At 38.5% G+C, this 21,726-nt stretch overlaps 1 protein-coding gene and 1 pseudogene across 11 annotated transcripts in view; both read right to left on the reverse strand.

Annotated features, from left to right (window-relative positions):
* Positions 1-21,726, reverse strand: part of Mctp1 (multiple C2 and transmembrane domain containing 1) — a 346,766-nt gene that overhangs the window by 41,775 nt on the left and 283,265 nt on the right. The gene's annotated exons all lie outside the window — the stretch shown is intronic.
* On the reverse strand, positions 15,243-19,456 carry LOC125340165 (annotated as a pseudogene).

The raw sequence follows: 21,726 nt of genomic DNA on the forward strand, positions 1-21,726 counted from the left end.
CAGATGAAAGGAGGAAGAATGAGGCCAGCAATATCTGTCTTCTTTTATTAATAAAAGGGGTTTCCAGGATTCTGTGGAAAATGTTCTCTTCCATCTTTTTTTTTGTGAGAACATTATTAGATGACCATCCACAGGCAAGAAAATCATATAACAAAGATTGCTAATCAGTCCTTCCATTAGCAAAGAAAGAAAGGAAAAATGTGAATTGGGTAGGCAATTAAGAATCTAAGCCGTTCACTCTCTGCAAACCCAAATTACGTGTAGCCTTGTATTAATTCATTTTTCACGTATTTTCTTTCCACATTGATGGCTCCTTTCCTCATATCTTCTAAATACTGGTTCTAAATAAGTATTGATGAATATTGCTGAAAATATTTTAATTTTTTCAGTGCATTTTAAATGATGCTTTCAGAGTAGTTATAGAAAGAAAAAACTTATCAGTTTGCTCTTAGATTTGTGCATTAGCTACTACTCCATTTTAAGCACTTTGGGAAAAAAGTAAGATTAAGTGAAGTTTCAAGAAGGTGAGTAAGGAGGAATAAACAACAAATAGAAAACACTGTTATAATGTAACAGCAGTATAGTCAAAACTGAAATTCATCACTATAAAATGGAGCTAATTTTCCCATTCCATTGTTCTGTAATGCAGCTATTTGATAAAGATGGGGAAATTATTTTAGTAATACTAATTCTTTAAACATAGAAGAGTTGTGGAGCTCAATTAGCCTAAGGAACTTGCCACATTTTTTGCATCAGTGCTCAGAATTCTATAGTTGGGTCCCAATCAATCTTTGTACCTCTGTCACTCACAATTCTAGAATCAGAATATTTTTCTTTGGATAAATTCTTCCATTCATTATCCTGTCAATGTCTCTTGGGAATTCCAATTCCCTTGACCTTGAGTCCCTTCAATTCTGTACTGGGCGTTTTGAATTGGACTTTGTTTCAAAGGCTAATTCAAGTATGAACTTGGTAACTACAGAGCGGAGTTACCAACATCCATTAGGATGGAAACACAGTTTGCCTTTGGCATGTTGTCTGTCAGTATCAAGTGTTGTTATTCCAGTTGCTCAGGAGTCACATATGTTAACTGCTATCCTGTCCATCCCCCCCCCCCCCCATCTCCACTCCACCCCGCTAAGCACACAGCAGAGCCCTGTAGTAGCAACTAGTTCTGTCACTGGGAAGCTGAGTGCTAGACTTCCATAGTCATAAGGCTCGCCATTGAATTAACCATTTTATAATGATATAGCTCTTGCCACACAAGAATTCAGAACTGTCACACGATCCAGATAGTAGTTTCCAGTAAGTTATATCTGTATTCTTACTTTATGAAGAAACAGTAGGAAAGAAAAGATAGGTTCCAAACCAAGGGTCTGTAATTTATTTTATTTTTTGGTAAAATATTGTTTTAGACCTCATATTCCTTCTACTTCTGTTGCAATTATTAACTGTGTCACTAAAAGTATGAAAGCAATCACAAAGTTTAAAACAATGACTGCAGTTGTTTTCCAAAAAAGCTTTATGAAGACATAAGCCTAGCTAGCTAAGTTTAGTTCGAGTGTTTACTTATTTTTGTTCTTTTCAAATACCCCATTTCACATATAAGGCCAAGAGGTGAGGACACATCATCTAGACTGAAAGAGGCCAATCTAGAATTCAGGTCTAATTGATTAAATGTGCTTTTTAACTACTAACTGAATTGGAATAGTTATTCTGTATTAATCAAACTTTGGAAATTATAAGATAAGCCTCATCTCTTGACAAATTAGACTTTTTTGACTCAGTAGATTCACATTATTTGATGTGGTTTTTATTCCATTTTCTGGATTGGAAGGCAAACAGACTTTTAATTCCTTACCCTTGTTTATATTTTCTGATAAGAGCATTTCCCCAATTATATAAATACATGCCATATTTGCATGTTTAATTAGGTCTCAATACCCATTAAAGCACAGCATGGCTTAGTGGTTATGGAATTGCCAACACTTTATCAGGACAGTAGTACCTCTATAGAATTCCTTGGGGGTAGCTCTAAATATGCATAGCTTCCTGCCAACTTTCTAAGTTGGCCTCCTGTCTACAGCCATACCACCCTGAATGCGCCTGATCTCATCTAAGTTGGCCTCCTACATTGCCAGGAGATATTCTGACATAGAGGATAGATCCCTCCTTTGTGTCTACAGGACAAAAGTCTGTGCTTCCTTGACCTCCTTAGCTCCATACTCTAAAATGAAACAGCGCTGCTTTGTTGACTCAAATCTTTGAACAGAAATAAAACTTCTGGAGGAAAAGCTATTATTCTATGAACTTTGTTCCTTCTATTAATAGCTTCTGCATGCCATGGACAATGTGGCCAGTAGTCTCTTGCATATTTACTTCTGCAGCATTATTCTCGGCACTCTAAGTTCCTCTCTGATTGTCTCAGGAAGCCCTGTTGATGCTAAAAGGCTGAACAGAAAAATCTTAAATTAGAAGAACTAGTAACACAACCTTCCCAGCTCTTCATTGGCTCCTGGAATTATGTAGAAAATCAGAGAGTCAAATTAAATCTCACATACATTACACTCATGGGTAAGACAAGATGCTGATACTTTGTACATAGTGGACAAACCACAGAAGCCCGGACAGCCTCAACATCATCACTCCACACAGAAGAATAAGAGATGAGCTGATTCCAGAAGGTCACCAAAAAGTTATTTTTCATGCTTCTGCTATAATTGTGGCCAGAGAGAATTTTTGTCATTGTTAGGTCTTGACTGGGGTTTATGGTTTGATTCTGTACATCCATATCTTATTAGGTTATGTGTATCACATAATAATACTTAGATCAACCTTGAAAGAAGTTCAGAACACTCACTATATAAATATATATATATATATATATATATATATATATATATATAACTTTTACTAATTAAATCTATCATCAAGGAGATTAAGAAAAAAGAATATTTTCCTGAGTAGATAGAAATACTATCTCATTTCTTTCTTTCTTTCCTTCCTTCTTTCCTTCCTTTCTTCCTCCCTCCCTCCCTCCCTCTCGCTCTCTCTCTTCCTTTCTCCCTTTCTCCCTTTCTCCCTTTCTCCCTTTCTCCCTTTCTCTCTCTCTCTCTCTCTCTCTCTCTCTCTCTCTCTCTCTCTTTCTCTCTTTCTCTCTTCTCTCTCTTTCTCTCTTTCTCTCTTTCTCTCTTTCTCTCTTTCTCTCTTTCTCTCTTTTCTCTCTTTCTTTCTTTCTTTCTTTCTTTCTTTCTTTCTTTCTTTCTTTCTTTCTTTCTTTCTTTCTTTCTTTCTTCTGCCAGTCCTGGGGCTGGAACTTGGAGCCTGAGCACTGTCCCTGGCTTCTTTTTGCTCAAGACTAGCACTCTACCATTTGAGCCACAGCACCACATCAGCTTTTTCTGTTTATGTGGTACTAAGGAATCAAACCCAGAGCTTCATGTATGCTAGGCAAGCACTACACTGCTAAGGCACATTCCCAGCCCAGAAATACTATTTGCTCTGGGTAACGAGGTGTCTTATGTGTGGTACATCCTAGAACTTTTAATTTTTTTTTTGCTTTTATTTTCTTTAAATGTTTTTCTTCTTGTTTCTCCTAGAACTTTTATATGTAGGCATTACCTCAAATCTTGCTTTTTAAAGATGAAAGATACATAAAATATTTTCACCAATCAATGAAAGAAGAGCTAGTATCCCTAAATCTTTATGTATTGGCATTAAAGTGAGTAAGAAAATTATCAATGATTTCCTGCTAGAGATAATACCTTTGGACCAAAAGTTATAGATATTTTAAAATCCTATGTGGTAAATACTATTATTATGTCTGTCATACAGCTAAAGAAAACTAAGTTATCTAGAAGTTAAACTAAAGTCATATAGCTAGCAAATCATGAAGCTGGGATTCAAACTGAAGAAGTTTGCATGATCATTTAGTAGAAGCGATATGTTTGAGTGGAGCAGGTGTTGAATGAGAAAGATGGAGGAACTATCATGCTACAGTCCCCAGTTCCCTAGGTCTCTGCTATTGCAAAGGAAATCCTGCCCTGTGCTACTCTATCTATGCCGAGGCTGTCACAGAAGGACAGAGTAGTCACAAGGACCCGTGGTCTGCTCTCCTCACTGCTTTCTACCAAAGTTTGCCCTTTAAATATTACTGAAGCACTGTGGGAAGCGGAAGGGTGATGTTCACAATGGGGATTATTTATTTTCTGGTAAAAGAAACGATTTTATATGTGGTCTTTCCCTGCCTTATTTTAGACTACTTGATCCTGTTAGCAATCATGAAGACCAAGCACCAGTATTCTAGCTCTCTCTCTCTCTCTCTCTTTCTAATCTGAGGAAGCACTGTTCACTTTTTTCTACCCCTGGGAAATAATTTGCTTTGTCTAAAGAAAGATAAGCAGAAGGGGTGTGTGCTTTTCCCAACTTTTTTTTTCTGACGTAGTGATAGATAATATTCCAAAAAGCAGAATACGTGTGCCTACGTGAAAGTGTAGAAGTCTCTGTCCTCTCTTGGTAAACACGTAGTTAAGAAAAAAACACAGTGCAGTTTGAAGCACCTCAGATGTGGAGTGATTACAATGGCCAGACGGAGCCTATGCTGAAGGGTCTGCTTCTACAGAAGATACTGATGCCTAATTCAGAGCAGCAGCATGGTAAATATGGCAGAAGGGGATTAGACTTCTGGCAGTTTTGACTTCTATCAAGGCTGCCAACTAACAAGAAATATCCAAGTTTCCAAAAGGACTAGAAAGAAAAAGTCATCATCCAAGAGTGAAACCTAGTTAGAATTTCTCTGGAAAGAAAAGTGTGAGATTTCCAATTTCTGCAACTGACCCAAACTGTTCAAAGCACTGTGTCTTTCCCATAGGTGCTAAGACATGAACATGTCCACCTTCAAAGCCATGGGGCGCTTTAAACCATTTGGGCCAAGATGAAATCACCACTCAGAAGCACAATATTTTAACTTTGCTGATAGGGAGAGTAAGTCCGTAGAGAGAGCAACCAAAAGCTTTTCTTTTTCCTTTTAGTAATAATCAAAAAGAGTGATGCTGTGTGTTGAGAACTTAAACAGAAAGAAATTGAAATCCTTGACAGTGATGACTTAATAATAATGCAAATTATAGTTTTTAGTTCAGGTAATTTAGCATACCAAATCACAGTTTAATTTCCTTCTACAGAGCCTAGGCATGCTAGAGAGCATGTGGGAGAAGGGGCAAGAAGGGATGGAGGGAGGGGGTGAGGATGAATGAGAAGGAAAAAAAAAATTAAGGCCTCTGAAAGGCAGGTGCCCTTGAAAGACTCATCGAAGTGACTTGGGGAATGTAAATGACAGTTTGTTAATATGTGCAAGCCCCATATCCCTGAACTTTGCAAGGCCAAGAGTCCTTGTTCCTTTTGTTCAGGTGCCTGCTTCTCCTGCATGGTGGAATGTGAAGATCAAGTGCCCAGAAGGAATGCATAGCGTGTGCAGAGCACTGACAGCTGTGAAGAATGACTTTCATAGTGTCAGCGGAGTGTTGCTGCTGAATGGCGTGTGTCCTTGATTGTGCACAACGCTGCAGGAAGGAATGGAGGAGGAGCCGAATCACTTAATGACTTGTCTTTATATTCTAGGATCAATCTTCCAGATAAAACAAGCCACTATTTAATCCATACTCACAACTCTCCTTGGAAAAATGTTCAAAATAGCTTTCTCCACAAAGTCTATTATTTACCTGGTTGAAACAATGTCTGTGCCTCTGGCAGAAGACTTGATAAAGAATTGTTCTAAATAAATTTTATCTAGCATGATTGCCTGAAGTGTGACCTCTGAGCTAGCTAGAGGAATATTAGGTCATTCAAACCTGTGGTCATTGCCCAGACTGAAGCTGGTAAGCTTAACCAAATGCTCATGATACTTTGGAATAGTCATACTCTTTTTTTTTTTTTTTTTTGGCCAGTCCTGGGCCTTGGACTCAGGGCCCGAGCACTGTCCCTGGCTTCTTTTTGCTCAAGGCTAGCACTCTGCCACTTGAGCCACAGCGCCGCTTCTGGCATGTGGTGCTGGGGAATCGAACCTAGGGCCTCGTGTATCCGAGGCAGGCACTCTTGCCACTAGGCTATATCCCCAGCCCTGGAATAGTCATACTCTTTATATGTACCCAAGTTCTCAGATTAAGGATCAAATACTTCAGAGGTTTACAGGTATCTAAAACTAAAATTCTCAAAATCAGATGCTTTGCCACCACTGAGTTCAACAATTCCCCAGTCCTATTCTGTCCTTACTGAATCGGAATCTCACAGGGTCATAGAGAGAATCCATGCTTTCAACATGGCTCCTAGGTTATTCTCAAAATTGGAGTTTATATATGTTGTAGTCTTCTCAAATTTACCTAAATAGGGAAGAAAGTAACCTCTCATACACATAAAACACACAAACGCAAAATCACTTAAGGAAACAACACAATCCAATAAGCTACTGTAAGCAGAGAGGTTGTATCATTTATCATCTAAACTGGGATACTTCAGGGGCTGGGAATATGGCCTAGTGGCATACATGAAGCCCTGGGTTTGATGCCTTAGCACCACATACATACAAAAAGGCCAGAAGTGGCGCTGTGGCTCAAGTGGTAGTGCTCAGGCCCTGAGTTCAAGCCTTAGGACTGGCAAAAACAAAACAAAACAAAACAAAAAAGACAAATGAATGCAAGAGTAATACTTACAAAACTACCTGGTCTAAACCAACTGTACTTATGGGTGGGGGGGCAGAGAAATGGGCAGGGGGGAAGGCTGGGAAAAATGAGGGAGGAGGTAACAATTTGGACAAGAAATGTACACACTGTCTTACGTATGAAACTGTAACCCCTCTGTACCTCACTTTGACAATAAAGAAATGAAAAAAAAAAGGAAAAGAAAACATCCTTTCCCTAAATTTCTAGTTCTAGTCTCATGCAATCTGCACAAACTTCTTAACAGTTATTGTTGCATATTTCCTGGGTGGAAATATGCAAGTTTTGTTGCTGGGCGAAGAAAAAATGGACTGTGAATTTTTACAGTAAGTATATGCAAACAAATGGATGTGTGAAGAGTATTTTAGAAGTTCAAACAGCTAAATGGAAAAGCACATGTTTCTTACAAATTTTCATTTATTTCTTTGGTTTTTAACAATCATAGTATAATATTGCTGTATTTGTACATAATTATAGTAATAGTATTGCATATTTACTTCATGTATCACTTCCATTTCTTTTTCTTTTTTTTTTTTGCCAGTCCTGGGCCTTGGACTCAGGGGCTGAGCACTGTCCCTGGCTTCCTTTTGCTCAAGGCTAGCACTCTGCCACTTGAGCCACAGCGCCACTTCTGGCCATTTTCTGTATATGTGGTGCTGGGGAATTGAACCCAGGGCTTCTTGTATATGAGGCGAGCACTCTTGCCACTAGGCCATATCCCCAGCCCACTTCCATTTCTAATAATCTCAAAATATAATTTTCATTCAATTAAGCAACATAAAATTCGACTTTCAGCTCTGTCAAATCTCAAATATTGGAAGTGCATTCTTATAATACAAAGACATACACACACACACACACCACACACACACACACACACACACACACACACACACACACACAGTAGAATTTGGATCTTCACAAGGTAACTTCTCCTAAAGAAGTTATATGTAGAGTATGTCTATTCTGGGGGCAGTTTTTCATGCAAGGAATGGAAGGAGAAGCATAACTGGTGTGCAGGCTCTCTAAGGAAAAGCAGCATCAGAGGAAACATTGAAATAATTACTAAATAGGTGTATGAAAGGTGCAAAGTGATAGTTACAGGAGAAAGGGTAGAGTAGGGAAGGAGGAGAGAAATTGGTCTTAGATGATTATAAAATATATCTTATTTACCTGAGAGAGTTAAAGTGTATTTGCTAGGCTTTAAAAAAAACTGGTCTTAATTACCCCAGAGAACAGAATTCCATATGAAATAAATATATTTTTAGATAGTTTCCTAAAATATGTATAATTTACTCAAGGAAAAAAAGGACTGTGTCCTCTGGAGCCAATCTAGTCTCACAGGTAAATACAAATTTAAGTAGCTTCCTAAGAAGCATATTATGTACAGTAGCTGATGGAGTGAGATGTCTATGAAGAAGCTAGGAAGGTCCGTCAGTTCAGTACATAATAAAAATGTATTGGAAAAATTGCATCATTTTCTCAGTGGACTATAATTGGCTATGCATAGTAAAAAAGTCTTACTTTCAAAAGCATATTCAGCATCCACAGAGTTTTAAATCTTAACAACTGCTTTATTTTTGAAGCTTGGAGTGCTAAGCAATATTAGTGAGCGTGACAGAAGAACCGCATGGCAGATGTCATTCTGCAATTTACAACTCGCTTTGACATCTTCCCCCCGCCTTTCATTTTCTTTTAAAGCAGACATCATCTACAGCCATAGGTGGAAAGTTAAAGATGGAAAAACAAAATTCAGCTTGTCTTCTTAGTCTTATTGCTTTCTGATGTGTCAAAGTACAATTAACTGCAAAATTATAACTTATTGTCCTGGCAGAATTTTCTACTATAGCCAACCAAGAAAGAAGAATAAGACAGACACACAGACACATGGAGATAGAACTTAAATGGCGATAGTAATGTAATTACCTAGTTCTGTCACTTATAATTTGGTTTGGAGGGGAGTCTTTCCTAGCACTCTGATTTTGATGCTGCCTCTGCCCAATGCCTCACCGTTCTCTGAGCTCATTCATTTAATTTTGGCTTTACTTCAATGACATGCTTCAGATATTGGCAACTATAGGAGAGAGACTTATTTCTCTAAGGACACACATGAATTGAAAGTGAATGGATGGAAAAAGATATTCTGTGCAAATGGAAACCAAAAGAGAGATAAAATAGACATTAAATCAAAGTCTATAAAAAGAGACAAAAGGGTGTTATGCAATGATGAAGAGATCACTTCAGCAAGTCGATGTATCCAATAATGGAGATCTCAAATATATAAGGCAAATGTTGGATCCAAAGGGTGAAAGGATGCCAATATGGTAACCATTTATTAATTTAGTACACACTTCTAAGAATGGACAGATAGAAAAGTCAACCAGGAAACATCAAATTTGAACTACTCTAAACCAAATTTGTTTAAAGTTTATAGAGCATTCTATCCCCTCTCCCAATGTAAGTAACTTTTCATTGTACCTGTCTCTATGTGGTTTTTTGGCAGGATCTTGTTTCTGCATGGGCCACTGTGGCATGCTGAATTGCTTGAGCTGGTTTGGGTATCAATATCCTTCTGTTCTATTAGTAGCCCCTACTGGGGTTTTTCACCACTGTTTGTTGGTTTACTCATTCATTATGCTTTCCTTTCTCCCCAGTGCTCTTGAGCTTTCAGTCCTAATTTTCATACAGCAGGTGACTGTTTCTCCACATTCTTGGTACAGCCAAGGCTGTGCACCCGTACTCCTTGCTCAGAACATCCCAACAGCATCTTCCTTTCACCACTTCTGATACCTTAAGGTCCCATTATTCTAGCTCTGGGTTCCTTCTTCTTCACTTTTGTAGTCTAAGGAGTGTGAGTTCTGTACTGCTAAAACAAATCCCAAGTCTTGCCAACTCCTTCCTCCCCCCCATCCTTATCCATTTTACCCGTGAAGAGATAAGCCATTCTAATGGCAGTGCCTAACAGGTTTGCCCTTTATATTTTGCTCTTACCAAACCAGGGAAATGACAAGCATCAAGGCCATGACTAATCAAATGACTAATATCATCTTCTATGACCATCTGTCATATTTAATTCTAGTGATACATTTTTTTCATTTCACAACTCGGGCTTTCAGGATAGGGATCTTTCTGATTGTTCTTCAATCACCCTGATGATTCTGTGTCAGCTGAGTGCCCTGTTTTCACCCTCTCTAACATGAAGACATTCTCCACAGAACTGCCCTTGGCCCTCTTGCTTTTGCTCTCAGCATCCCCTGCTTCAGTAATTACTTTTGATCTTTAATGAGTATTTCTCAAATTTAAGTCTCTGCCTATAACCTTTCCTTGAACTCCGGATTCTATTCCTAATATCTGCTACAATGCCCAATTTGATGGTCTGGTGACATTTTGAACTCAACATGTTAGAAACAGAAGTAATAATTTTCTTCTCCTCTAAAGTCTAGTGTTACTCAGAACTGTTCTTCTATGTATTAGTATAACAATTTTCCTGGACAGCTATGATGATAATGGGGTGGCTAATGATAACTATGAAAGCTATACTACTATTATACTTATAATATTCATACTATTTATGTTGCTCTAAGCTTTACATATATGTAATGATTACATGCTTGTACCAACTCTACAAGAGACTTTAAATCCACTTTACAGATGAGAAAACCGAGGGATTGAGGTGAATTTCCCAGTCTAACATTATTGGCTTAGTTTTAGAAGCCAGTAGCCTTAACCCAGAAAGTTTTAGTAATTAGTGACACCCTTTCTGTGATATATTATTATTAAAAGTGGTAGGAAACTGGATAATTTAGTATTTGAGCCATTTAAAATTGGATGGGGTTATGGGAATGGAAAAGACAGTGACTGAAAGGAGGCACTGGGGCACTTAGATGACATAAGCTGCTCTCAGCTCTGACATTAGTAGTGTCACAAGTTGCACTGGTCTCAGAGACCCGTGAATGGGGATAAGAATGAATTATATATTCAGGGAATCAGTTCTTTTTTCTCTTGACTGGCAATGAAAGGTGCAACGACAGTGTCAGTAGCTGTAAATTTCATAACAGAAAGATATTGGCAAAATGAAAACCATATGATAGCCAACTTTCTTTTACTAAGTAATAACCAGCAAACAGCAAGGCTGTTTGGGACCCTGATGTCTGAATTGCCATTCTCCATTTATATCTATCCTTCCATTCATTAAAGAAGCAACCAAATAGTTATTTTTTAACACTGTCCATAATATTCTGCTCAATAGAATCAAAGAGGGAACTACAAAATACAGAATATTATAGAAGCAAAATGTATACAATTTTGAGCATGAATTTGGAAGAGAGAACCATCAAAGGTGATTTGAATGTGAGTCTTTGAGTAAAACAGTTGTGCTACTGGCAGAAGCCCATTAGCCATCAAAGGAAGCTAGTTTTAGAGGAGGAATACAAGTTTGGGGAGAAACACCCTGAATGTCATGTTAGGGTAGGACAATTTCCAATGTCCAAAAGGATGGAAAAACACCACAGACTTGAGATAAAAGGCAGAAGCATAGGGGTATTTAATTCCTTGAAGAGTTAGGTTTCTTTCTTCAAGCAATCTATCCTAGTGTTCAATACTTGCTGCATGGATGAATAAACAAACAACAGAATTTTGTTTAATCTTCACTAATGTGATAGTTCAATTTTATTCTAAGGAAGAAGAAAACTTGGAGGTACTCAAATTGGAAGAAGAGAGGAAACTGAAGTGTTAGAGGAATAAGATCCTGAGCACACAGGGAAACAGAAGGGAATAACACATGGTGACCAAGAAGGCATGGGGCTACATGCACCAGAAAGGAAGAGGGTCAAGGAAGTTATTAATGTCTTAAAGTCATGGAAGAAAAAATGGAAGTTTGAGCAAAAATTGTGAAGCAAATGAAAGCAATTGCTGTAGAGCATGTCTGAGATTGATGACTGAAAAAAAGGTCACACATTCTGTAGACTTGTGTCATTGTATGATGCACAGAATTGACATATATACATAACTACTTATATACATATACATATATATACATAGATCAAATATGATTCTATGATTTTAACTATGAGTCAGTTTAAGGGGACGAAGGGAAGGGGAGAAGGAAAAAGAAAGATGGAGGATGAGTAATTTTAAAACACATCACCTTTTATGTATGAGAATGGCATAAGAAGTGATAAAATTGCTGATCAGCTTGGGTTGATCAATAGTGGAGAAAGAGAAAGCAAGAGACAGCATTATTCTGATGGAAATATAAGTATATCTGAAATTCCATGGTGCTGTCCCTTTGTACCCCCTAAAAATGCACTACAGGGAAGTAAAACAGGTTCTCCTCACGGACGGATGAGCATTAGTGGGCTAGGGAAGTCTATGACGAGGGTGAACAAGGATGAATATGGGCAAAGCAGATTTTTGTATAAAAATCGAGCAATAAAACTTGCTGAAATTGTTATAATGAAGAGGCTGGAAAAGACAGGAGAAAAGGAAAACATTTCCACCCTCATGTCTATGATGTGGGTAGATAACAAAAAAGTTTTTAAGTTGATAGTTCAACAAAAGACAAAAACTGACCTTTCTAAAACATTACTTTTATCAGCTGTTATGAAAAATACACAAAAAGGCATATCATGATTTGTATTATATTTATCATTATGATTTTGTAAATGCAGAAATTTAGTTTTCATATTATCATATAAATAATTTTCAATTATTTTACTCCAAGTCACTCTCATCTAGATCATTTCTTTTTTAAGTTTGCAAAATACGCTATTTTACAATCATGGGGTAAAGTCTGTACAATACCATTATAACACAAAAAGCCAACATGATTTGTGGAAATTGGGGGAAAGGTTCTTGAAGTCACTTGCCTATCTAAATACAGACATTAATAAATTTAGGTGTGCATTTCTCTTCATACTGCTATAAAATTCTTGATGTGTGGGGACAAAAACCCATATCTGATACAATCAAGCTATAGTACATCTTGATGGCAAATTATTAAATCCTTAAAACTTGATCTTCTAGTACAGATGCCAATGTAAGCACAGATTTGGTGAAGAAACAAAGATGTACAAGCACATATATGTATATATAATCTACCAGGGACAAATTTTGATGGAATTATCACCAGATCTCCACGGACAGGGCCTATCGGTCAAACAGGCTACCATAAGCTTTGATTCCACTAAGACCCTGAGAAAAGACATCAGGTAGGGTTCTGGATACCAGGTGTGTAAACACTCCAAGATTCTGATATTACAATGTATTTCACATGGAAACCAGAACACAACCTCAGCAGATGCAGAAGCTGCTTTCCACTGGGAATGCCACCTACCCTTTTATTGCTGGTGTCATTATTTAAACATTTAAAGTAGGAGAAACTGAAGGCTAGAAAAGAACATTGCCTGCACTTAATTTCAAGTGACAGCTAATATAGTGCATTAAAGGTGTAATACTATACACATGGTTGTTATATATAAATAGTAATGTTAAAAGGGGTTACAACATCCCTAAGACATCCAAAAGTCTAAAACACTTAGAAAGCACATTTGGAGAGCAACTTATCTTAAATTATTTTAATTGGCTTCAGGAATGCTTCAGATTACTGATGGGCTTTGACTTTTTCTGATTACAAAAGACAAAAGCAGATCCAATGAATGCTTTTTAGACAGTCTAATGAATATCATTCCCAGGTAGGCTACCATATGTAATCTGTGCTTCTTAAATGCCATTAGCTACCAGTGAATATTACATTCACAGAAGTGGTTTATGTAAGTTTTGTCTTCTGGAAGTTGTTAATTCTAATAAACATGGCTGATGCAAAATGCCTTTCATTCTTTCTTTGTATTTATTATCCAAGAACTTTTTCAAGGTAAAAAAAAGGAAATAAAGCAGTGACAGAGATTTAATACCTAGCAATCATTTTACTGTTGAGAGTTTGATTTTTTTTTGGTGATATGAAAAATAATCTAGTTATATTCTTTAGCTTGGTTGCTTACAAATAACTTATCTGGAAAAAAATCAGGTATATCTGTCAGCTGTGGAAGTTTATTTTTCCATGTGTTATCTAGAGATAAGCCAGACTGTACTATTAGATTTCCACTGACATAACTGTGCATGAGTTCTGATCTGATTTGGTATTACATGGTGCAAAAGGTGACACATTTTCTCTAATATACCCCATTAGAGGGAAAAGAAATTGCCAAAGTATGAAATCTGAGGTCCTTGATTCAAGAACAATGTGACTTTGAGGTGAGCTCCATGGGAAAAAAAAGATCTTGTTCAACTACCCCAAGCATTGAAGTTTGTGACAAGCCAGCCTAATACCTAGGGTAGTTACTCTGGGATAATCAATAAAATCTTACATTATCAGACTGCCCCAGCTGTATATTCGTTTATCATATTGCTTTATAGGTCTCTAAAATATTCAAGGGTGGAATCACAAAGAGCATACAGATGCTGTCCCTATTCCCACATCATGGCAGAGATACCAGAAGCTAGTAAAAGCATTTATGTGCATAACATGTGAGGTATTGATTTTCCTATCTGCCTCCTGCTCTTACTACTAGCTTCAGTGATACCGAGAGAGTCTCCTCAGAGCTTCTTACAGTTCAGAGAGCAAAATTTTCAGAGATAGTAGTGATCTTTCAAATCCTGTGAGGAATGTCCTTGAGCAAATTAATAAAATGCCAGGTGTGACATGTTAGCAATTTCAAATTACTTTTTCGAAAAGGTAGAAGCGATTATATTTTAAGAAGGAAGTATTCTGCAATCTTCTTCCCTCTATTCTTGACTCTTTATCTTTGGAATCCAATCCTGGTAAGGAAAGCCAGGACAGGACATGAACATTTTTTTCCCACTTTTATCAATGAGAAACAAGGTTAGTATTTTTCTCCTCTTTTATCAAAGGACAATGTCACTACAATTCATATGGGAATTAAAAAATGATTCGTTGTAATTCCTTCCTAATTCTCAACTAACTTGGAGGTACACTTTAACAGAAGGTGAAATGTTTGGTTGGAATCATTATCTCCAGGCTAGATAAAAGAATTACATAATCTTTTTTTTTATTTCTGTGGGGAAGTAGAAAATCTCAACGCAGTTTTCTCTGTTTCTAATCTTGTAAGTCAAAAGCTAAATATACATAGGAAGATAAAGCTTGAACCTACTAGATCACTTGAAAGTGGCATGTTTATTTTTGAGATAACCTAACTACCTTAAATAGAGTCTTCTAGTAAGCAATAGGTTTTCTATTCCTTAATGTTGTATGATATCTAGTAGGACCTTTTCTGCCCTTTAAAAATCATGGCCAATTTCATTTTCCAAAGAAGGTCTCACAATCTCTCTCACCTCATAGGTTCTTATGCAACATGGCCATGATGGTCCCTGTACTGAAGTAGAATCTGCTCTTCCGAACTTGCTTGACTTACATGGATGTGGCAGAAGTGACCTTCTGAGACTTCAGAGGGAGTTCACAAGATGCCTTGAAGTTTCTACCTGGATCGCCTGCAACACTCACTGTTGAATTGTTTCTCACATAACCACGTTGTCATGGCACAAGAAGCCAGCAACAATCACTGGCTGTACTACCTTAATTGTCCAGTATGGGTGAGCCTTCCGATGGCAGCGGCCTAGGGCATCTGACCAGGACATAAGCCAGGTGAATGAACACTGTCATCTCTTGGAATGATGGAAGAGAAGAGTAATTGACTTTAGCTTTACTAACAGTTTGGGGATGGGGTTGAAAAAAGTTGATCTCATACAAAAAAAAAAAAAAGAGGGGAGGAGACTTTGTAGGTTAAATTTGTGTGTTTCACTGTGTTAGAAACTTTTAGTGAGTTACTTATGTCTCAGAGATTCCTGTCTTCACATCTGTGAAACAGCTGCAGCCATAACTGCTAACACTGCATTATCCCAGTGACTGTGAGATTAAAGCTAGAACAATGCCACACATTGCTCCCCCGGAACCAACTTTTAAGACAATGACAATATTTTGGCCCCTTTTATATTTAACCTTCTTATTTCCATGCTGGATCTGTGAAATGTAGTGAAAACGCAGAGGGAAGCCACTGTGGAATGGGGCCAACTGCGTCATTTCCAAGTAGTTCGGAAGGAATGTTAGGAGAGTTGTCTTCTGATCTCAGTATCTTCCTCACTAGAAAAGTGAAATCCCTAGTTTTTGCATCATTTCTGTTAGATCAGTTAATTTTTAGTTTCCAGGCTTAAGTTCTTCCATAGTACTTGGTTTCTAGCTACTACCCCACTGCTAGGATTAGGTTACCCTTCCCATATGAGAACACAAGAATGAATACTTGCTAGGATAGTCAACAATTGCTATGAATAGTATAAATGGTTAAGCAGGGGAAGTGCTCTGAATGTGAAAATGTTACACCAATATATTTCAGCTACAATTCTGTTACTCACAATCCTAAAATTTCCCTCTCTCCAACATGTTTTATAACTTTATCTTAATGTGCTCTCAAAAATATTTTCGTGGGGCTGGGAATATGGCCTAGTGGTAAAGTACTCGCCTCATATACATGAAGCCCTGGGTTCGATTCCTCAGCACCACATATATAGAAAAAAGCCTGAAGTGGAGCTGTGGCTCAAGAGGTAGAGTGCTAGCCTTGAGCAAAAAGAAACCAGGGACAGTACTCGGGCCCTGACTCCACGCCCCAGGACTGGCAACAAAAACAAAAACAAAAACAAAAAATATTTTTGTTATCACTATTACTGTTTACAGTTAAAGTTTCTCTTTTCCTTCCTTCCTGTCTTGCCTCACTATGAAGCTCAGGTTAGCCTTGAACTCATAATCCTCCTACCTCTGACTCTCATATGTTGGGATTACAGGCATGAATGAGTAGACTCTGCTAAAGATACCTTTCTTATCAAGAGCTACTGTGCTGCCTAATAACCTATTTTTGTACTTCAAGTCCCTTTTCCTTCTTAGTGCGTGTTCTACTCTACTGCTAAAGTCCTTTCTTAAAGTAATGAGCAACTTTTAATTTTGAAAACCAATTGTACATCTTTCTGGGGCACCATGTAATTTTTCTAGCATTTATCCACTGAATATTTATCAACTCAGAATTCTTAAGTTATCCATCATCTTGAATGTTGAACATTTCTTAGTGATGAAAACAATCAAAACCCCCTCTTCTATTTTGAATTATATAATACTGTGGACTATAATTACTCTTGCATAACAGAGCATGGCAATTTATTCCTTCTATTTGGCTGGGAAGGTAGGAGATGGGTGATAGGAATAGTGGTTAAAATGGCTTTCTAAAGTACATGTTTCACCGTGAACACCACTGCATTCGTTTAGCAGTACTAGATTGTGAACTTAAAGTCTTGTACTTGCAAGGCAGTGCTCTACTACTTGAACCACATCCCAATTTATGTTCCTTTAGTTATTTTTCAGATAGAGTGCTATGTTTTTGCCCTGGACTCACCTACAACTTTCATCCTCCTGCAAATGCCCACTACCAATATTCCCCATGTGGCTGTAACTGCAGGTACAAACCACCTTGCTCTGGCTTGCTAGTTGAGATGGAATCTCATTGACATTTTGCCCAGGCTGGCTTCAAACTTTAATCCTCCCAATCTTTGCCTCCTGAATATTTGGAATTATAAGTGTAGCCCATCATGCCTACTTCAAATTACTTTAAAATTGCCTTTGATCCCTCATGAGTTGGAGAATATAACTCAAACTCTTTTGATGGTGGCTGAAGCCTTCACAATTAAAAAAAAATTGTTATCAGTCTGGGAATGTGGCTTAGTGGTAGAGTGCTTGCTTTGCGTGCATGAAGCCTTGGCTTCGATTCCTCAGTACCACATACACAGAAAAAGCTGGAAGTGGCACTGTGGCTCAAGTGGTAGAGTGCTAACCCTGAGCAAAAGAAGCTCAGAGACAATGACCAGGCCCTGAAATCAAGGCCCGGGACTGGTAACAACAACAACAAAAATTAGTTATTATACAGGTGACATACAGAAGGGCTATATTTACATACACCAGGTAATAAGTGGATTTCCTTTCATAGAGTGTCATCTGTTCCCTCATTCTCTCCCATTCCCTTCCTTCCATTTCCATCTATGAGATGTATAGGTCACTTTCATGCGTGTCCAGTGAGCTCCACTGCTGCACTTTTTCACCTTTTTTCCTTGGATTCTGTGTGCTACCCCCAATAGATATGCATGTGAATACACTGTATGTAAGGTAAAGAATACAGAATCATCAGAAAAAGAAAAAAAACTATGGTGCATTAGGTATTGTATATATGTTTATCGGAACTAGAGAAGGGGAGCACCAAAATGGAGAGACAAAGGGTAAAAGGTGAACCAATGCAACCGCAACACTTACAAGACAGTATGCTGTAAATCAACTTTACAAGTCGGGAGAGGGTGAGGAGGGATCTGGGGAGGGGGGAAGGTGGGAGAAAAACAAAGGAAGGAGGAGGTAACAAGTTTGATAAGGAATGTGTTCACTGCCTTACGTATGAAACTGTAACCCCTCTATACATTACTTTGACAGTAAATAAATTAATTTTTTTAAAAAAGCAAAAAAAGTCTTTGGTTTCCATGTCTTTGAAGTTCATTTCAATGTGTATAATTTATTTTATATAAAGCAGTGCTTAGGCATTGCACCACCGTGATTCTCTCCTATGATTATCTCTTTAAGTCTCACTGTATGTGAGTACCTAGAATCCTGTGTAATTTGTCATACCCCACTTTGTTTCTTAAATTACACCACCAGAATCCCTTTCCTCTACTTGTCCTCTTGTATTTGACATTCCTACTCTAGCATACAGTCCTCCATTTTCTATACCACACTTCTGGTATATTCTCATTCAGACTTCAAGAGCCAGACTAAATGCCACTTCCTTTAGGGAGCATTTGCTGACAAGTCTGAGAAGATGGTTACCCTCATGTTTTCTCACCAAAAGTGTTCTTAACTTTATAACATTTTCCTCATGCTATTATTACAATTATTGGGTTACACAACGAGTGACTCTTGAAGACTCATGTAGTGTCTTTTTTTTTTTTTTGGAGCAGTGGTTCCGGCTTTAATGGGGACACAAGGGACCCCATGGCTCTGGCCCCCAGCATCTGCTTTCCGCAACGGAACAGAGGAACTGGGCAGAAGGAGAATCAAGTCCAGGTCCTCCTGCCTGCCCCTGGGATTGGGAGGTGGGGGGAGCACAGACTAGGCCCCCTCCCCTAGGGCTGGGGGCCTTCCCACCCCTACTGCCTTTCTAAAGGCAATTCCCTCAGGGGGAGTCTGGCAGGGACAACCCCAACTGCACGTACACAGGCAACGGGAAGCCCAGAACCCCCTTGAACAGCCCCCTAACCAGCCATTTTGGCAACAATAAATACTGTGGCGGGGCAAGGCTGCAGCCCTCAGCCCTCGCTCTGCGCGTAGGATGATATGGATGCCAGAGTCTGTGAGCACTGGGCCGCTCATCTCCCCCTCAGCACTGCCTAGGACGCGTCTTCAAATGGCTCCTGCGTCTGACCTCCGCTGGAGGCACCCAGGTCTCCTCTGGCCTTGGCCGAGCTGCAGTCGCTGAACTGTGAGGCCAGAGACTCCAAGTCCTCCTCGCCCGATTTGATCTTCTGGATGTAGCCACTGATCAGCTCCAGGGCCGCCTCCTTGGTCTCCGGGTGATCTTCTCCTGCCGCCAGGATGAGGGCCGCCTGGACTGGCTGTGCTTCACCAGCAGGTGTGAGCATCGAACCCTCCTCATCCGCCATCCTCCTACTGACGCAGCTCATGTACTGTCCTATCCTTATCTACTGACTTGAATTTCCATATGTATTCATGAAACAAAAGAATTGTTTTTCAATAAGAGATACACAATATAGCAAAATAGCTCAATGCTTAATTTCAGCATCCAGGAGGCTATCCAGGAAAATTCAGAGTCCCAGGCCTGCTGGGCACCACAGAAGGACTCTGTCTCAACAAAACAGATATTTCATTCTTTACCGTAGATTGAAATTCCAGGGTAAGAAGGGTGGATCTGAGCATGTGGGAAGAAAAAAAAATCAAACTATTTCTTGATTTTTTTCTTCTGGGACTTTTGATTATTTTTGCAAAAAAAAAAATCCATGTTCTGTTTCAAATTACATTAAGATACTGATCAGCAGAGAATTGTAGAAAACATTGGATCTATCAACCTAGAGAAAGTTGTAGTGAAAATCTCAAAAGCTTCGAGGCTTATGAAATCAAATGTTTATTTTCCACTCACATTACAGGTTCATATGAACTGGCTTAATGTTATTTTCATACCAGGATTCAGGCTAAAGGATAGTTCTAGTTTCCTTGAAGGGGAAAATAAAAAAGGAAGTGGCAGAACCAAGGATGGCTGTTGAACCTTCTGTGTGGAACTGGCATGTCTGCCGAAGTGGCGGAACTTGACATTAGTGGACAGGGGGTTATGTTCTGAATATAATGCATTCTGCTACCATGCTTAAGAAGACAGACTATTGTCACTACTCTATTACAATGCTAGACTAGTTTCTTGGTGAGAACCTAAGAAAACACCTCCTTCTCAACTGATTATAAACCATGCATCTTTGTTTACTTTGAACATGACTTAAAAAGTTGGAAAATCTCAAGAGAAAAAAAATCAGTACTATGAAATTTTTATTTAGATTGGATATTAATTATGGAGTGTGACAGAATACAAAAATTGCAGTACTTTTTGTGTGACAGAATGCTGGCTAATGAAAGCTTACTGAACAATTACTCTACCTACTCTAACATTTATTAAAATGACTCTACGTACTCTGAAAAATCTATTAGACAATGGGTATTTCTTTCTTACACAAAAACATCTTTATTTTTAAGCCCTGGGACTTTACCTGGATTTGGATTTTTCCCAAGAAAATCAGGTCTATGGAAGGATATTTTTATGATGAACTCTACCATCACAAAACAGTAATTTACAGGTGACAGGAAATATTTTGGTAAAGCCAGACATTTCCTGAAGTTGTGTGCTCATCCACTGATGTCAGCCCTTCAACATTTGGGATATTGTTTTAAATCTGACCTTCTGAACTTCCCTTGATAACCCAGTAATTTTGTTTGTCTACTTGTATTTGCTATTCATAGCCCACCCTCGCTGGCAAGGTCTTAACTATCGGGGAGGAATTCTCACTTCATGGTCTCTAGAATCTGCAGAGTCAACGTCTTTAACATGGTGAAGAATTTCTTTGCCAAACAAACTTTCAGGCAGAATAAAAATCTTGGCACTCAGGGCACAGTTGGAGCATCTGTGACGCTTGGCAACACATCTGGTTCTGCTGCTTTGGTGAAGAAACATTTTTCTCCTCTCAACATGCAGTGGTGTCAGCCGGTGTCAACGGATCTGCCAGCAATCCTGAAAAAATCGTGTCTATTTCTCCATAAGTTGTCAACCTCCTGAGAGCCAGGCTGACATGCTGCTATTTCAAGAGGGTTTTTTTTTTTTTTTTTTTTTTTGTCAAGATATGGGAGTGGAAGAGGAAGTTGCCTGCTGCAAGAGAGAAGTTAACTAGCTTTCCAGAGAACTTGTCCCAAGACACTGATTGGTTCTCAAAAGAAAGTTCTGTTTTCCTGAGGCAAAGGAAATCCAATGATCAGAATAAACCAACTGGAAAGAGTTCCATTCACAGTTTGCTTTACTTGGTAGACGATTCTTGCCAAACGGTCTAGGTAAATCTTTCTCTTTCACTTATTTTTAGTTCAACTGCCACTCTGGTAGATATCTACTCAAATAGTTCAGGACTTCTACAACGTGGAACAGCAGTGCAACGTTGTCAATATATTTACCGATAGAGACAGGGGACACTGGAATGACTAGATCACTTTTCAGAACCCAATTCTGTCAGGAGCTCAAGATAGAGCCATGAATATTTAAACTTTCTTTTTTAAAACAATAAAACACGAATGATTCAGACTTCTCAGATGCAGATCTCATTGACATATGAATTGAACAAGGGTTTTGGAGAATTTTACCAACCTTCACTATTTCTA

This window comes from Perognathus longimembris, chromosome 22, assembly GCF_023159225.1.
Source record: "Perognathus longimembris pacificus isolate PPM17 chromosome 22, ASM2315922v1, whole genome shotgun sequence".
Taxonomy (NCBI): Eukaryota; Metazoa; Chordata; class Mammalia; order Rodentia; family Heteromyidae; genus Perognathus; species Perognathus longimembris.